Source organism: Leptopilina boulardi, unplaced genomic scaffold (assembly GCF_019393585.1).
Source record: "Leptopilina boulardi isolate dan_hultmark-lab unplaced genomic scaffold, ZJU_Lbou_2.1 LbouV2_195, whole genome shotgun sequence".
Classification (NCBI taxonomy): domain Eukaryota; kingdom Metazoa; phylum Arthropoda; class Insecta; order Hymenoptera; family Figitidae; genus Leptopilina; species Leptopilina boulardi.
Window position 1 is genome coordinate 1029033 of NW_026137746.1, and position 3899 is coordinate 1032931.

Genomic DNA, 3899 nt, shown 5'->3' on the forward strand with positions numbered 1-3899 from the left:
TTCAGAAAATTATTTTACCAAAAAAAAAAAAAAATTGCAAAATAATATTTAAACAATTTTTTCTTTAATAAGCCTATTTTTATAAGATCCACGTGAAAAAAGCTTTTCAGCAGCAACTGAATTTGTTTACTTAAAAAATGATTTATTATTAAAATCTTTAATTTAATTATTTGTTAATTTTATTTTATTTCGTTCTGTGTTATTGAATTGAATAAATAAACTATTTAGTGATTGATAATGTATTTATGATAAATTATAACGTTTTATTATTAAATAAATAAAGCATAAAGTGTACGATGTTCGCATAAGTGTGTTTGATATGCTAGGGAGTTTTGTAGTGACATTACAATTCATCGTCGATAATGAAGTTAAGCCGCCGGTTTTGCACGATAGATGTCAGCAGTCATACTTTCTTCCTTTCAAAAATTCTCTTTTTATCTTGTAAGAAAAATGTAATATTACTTTGTTTAAGAATTTATTAACTAGTTATATAATTTATGTGTTGTTAATTAATAACAACAAATATATTTTTTAATTTATTATTCCTTTCAAAATTAACTTTCAGAATTTTGTTTTAAAAATAAATCTGATATTTTTCTTTATTTTCTTTCTTTATTTCACAATTTTGAAAAATTCTAATTTTTTTATTAATAAATGCTCAAAAAATTTGTCTTAACTTGTATTTTTCCATCGTAATTTTCTGAAAAAATATTCTTTTTTAGATAAAAATTTAAAAAAATTTAGTTAAAATTTTATTTAACAATTACAATTTTTTAATTTAATTTAATTAAACGGCACTGAACATTTGAATATACATTTGATTTGTAAATATTTAATTTAAAAATACTTTTTTCTCGAAACATTTTTCTTAGAAGATAAAAAAAGGATTTTTGAACGGAAGAAAATATGACAGCTGATACCTACCGTGCAAAACCGGCGGCTCAACTTCATTATCGACGATGAATTGAAATGTCACTACAAAAACACCCTAGCATATCAAACATACTTAAGCGAACAATGTACACTTTAAATGATTGGATAATGAAAAAAAACATTAAGTAATTTTTAACGATTTTTCATCTTGTATTCGTTTAAAAATTATATTTAATTTTTCAATTGCTAATGTTTGAAATTCTATTTTTATTACCTAATATTAGAAAGAGCGTGTGCTATTTAGTTAGAAAATTTATTTAGTTTATAGATTATTTTTTTAAGGGTATGTGGGCAAAGGACGTTTTTTATTGTTTGAAACTTTCTCGAAAATAAATAATTATTTTGGGTTAAAATTTTAGAAAAATGATTTCGTTTGGTGCAAGGAATCTCGCTGTTCTTTAAATTTACAATGACATAACGCAAAAATAATAAAAATAAAGCAATAAATAGTAAAATAATGTATTATAGCATAGTTCATTCAGCGGCCACTTGCTCGAATTGGCGCTGTTTACTGGAGCACTGACACACTCAAGCAACGTCTGTGTATGCGCCGCCATGTTTGTTTTTATTTTTGTTTAAAAATGCCACTTTTTAAACTTCATTTTTTAATAATTTAACATAAAATTATGTATTTTTCGGAGAACAGCGAGATTCCTTAAACCCAAATCTATTATCCCTCAAAATTTTAGACAAAAATCTTTTTCCATTTTAGCAGTAAGACGTATACTACCAAAACACATTTTTCCATACTAGGTCACGTGGGAGGTTCCCACATACCCTTAATATAAGAAATAGCGTAACGTTTTTATACCCAAGTTTACACTATCACAATTTTGTGTAGGTGTTTATAACATTCAGAGTTACAAAAATTTCTTCTCGTCCTAAAACATTGGGAACCTAAATACTTATAGTATTCATCTATAAAGGCCGACTTTAAGCAGAAGACGTTGAACAGATTTCCACACTTTCTGAACTCTGGAAAAATAAAAAATTTTCAAGATTTATCTTTTCAATGGCTTATTTTGATCTTAAAATTGAATTTCATAAAAAATAATCATAGAAAACTGAAGGTATTTAGATAAAATGAAACATTAATTAACCTATTTTAGTTAAATATCTATGAAATCAAATTAATTTTCGTAATCATAAAAATATATTTTTCTATTTAATTACGAAAAAAAAAATATAATATTAAATTTAATTTTGAAATTATAAAAATTTTAATTTTTGTTTCAAGTGTACCTTGTAGTGGATATTTCTCCAAGAAATGCAATAATTGATATTCCTAAACCAATCAGAAGGACATGGAATGGCGAAATATTTATCTCGTCGTTTCTTTTGTTCGAGAGTATGATATCTTCTATCATACTGTAATTTAGATTTGTTTTAAAGTTTTCTTTATCCCACTTGACGAACAAACCAGTCTCTATAAATCTATTCATATGACGCTCAAATTCAGAAGTATACGGAGAATTATTTTCAACTGCAAAATACAAGTTTTTAATACTTTCCCTTTGAAAAATTTTGATAGTTGAAATCTTATTTATTTTTGAATCCATTAAGAACACTTTTTTTATATCATTGATATGCACTTTGCATGCAATTCCTTTATATTCGAAAAGGTCTTTCAAACATTCTTCCACATTGTGATGGAGTCCATCTGATTCTTTAAATGGTAAATTTTTATATTCATGATGTAAGGTGAATACGTTAGAGGCATGATTCCCTACTCCTCTTTCCAATTCACTCATGGACCAATTTGTGTAATACTCTGAATCAAGAAATACGTCTTCATAGTCTATAACTAATTTGACGGTTGTTAAGACATTATGCACTTCTGAGGAAAACATAAAAAATCCCAAAAAAATCGATACAAAAACGATTCTATCCGTGAGTCTTTTCACTTCTGAAGGAATTGAGATTCCTAGTAATGCAAGCCAAAGATCCCATAGTTTCCAAAACTGTTTATTAAACTTTAAGAATCGAAGAAACTTCCCAATTACAAATACTAATAAAAAGGTTAAAGCACCTTGATAAATTGATTTTGTAAACATGTAATTATCGATTCTTTTTTTAGGTATAAGAAACTGCTGATTAGGTGACTTTAAGAAATAAACATTATTTTCAATACGATATATATGTTCATTATCTTTTTCACTTATGTGACAAATGTTTTCTTTATAATTATGCAAAACTTCATCGCATGTCAAATGCGTGGTGATTTTATCTTTCTTTCTAATACATTCATCTGGATGAAATCTTACTCTTTTAAAATTCATTACTTTTGAAAAAGTATTCAATTTTTCTTCTTCAAATTCTTCAGGAGGTTCATTATAATAATCAAACATTAAAACTTCATTAGGATCCCCTGTGAGATTTACTTTTAATCTTCGTTCTTCGTATTCTTGCTTTGTGTCGGAATCTGTACATGTTTTTATTTTAAAACCATTCAGATCTTTTAATTTCGTTGGGAAAATTACATCTCCTTTTACGTAATTGATCATTGTGTAATTTTGAGTGAATTTATTGAAGTAATGGATTATTATATTTCTTTGGTTTCGATCAAACATTAAATTGCGACCAAAATTCTTTTTCACAACATCAAGAATTGTTAATTGAATAAAATTTCTCGACCATGCTGAACGAAGTAAAGCTTCTCGACTGCCACTGTTTTCATTCATTAGAACTATCATCAAGCACCGAGGAAAAGTGTATGGACCTGATACCACTTTCACAAAAGTGAAGAACTTCTTTATTGCTGTTCTATTATTCTCTAGAATACCTATAAAAAGTGTTCCTTTGTGATAATTTTTAGAAGCAATTGACTTTAGGTTGTTTGGATCATGATGAATGAAGTTTATCACTCGGCTTGGACTATTACTGAATGTAGCTTGTAGAATTTCTGCTTGAACCTCTATACTTTGATTTTCTCCATCGTGCAATATTATAGTCTGATATGCCTCAAA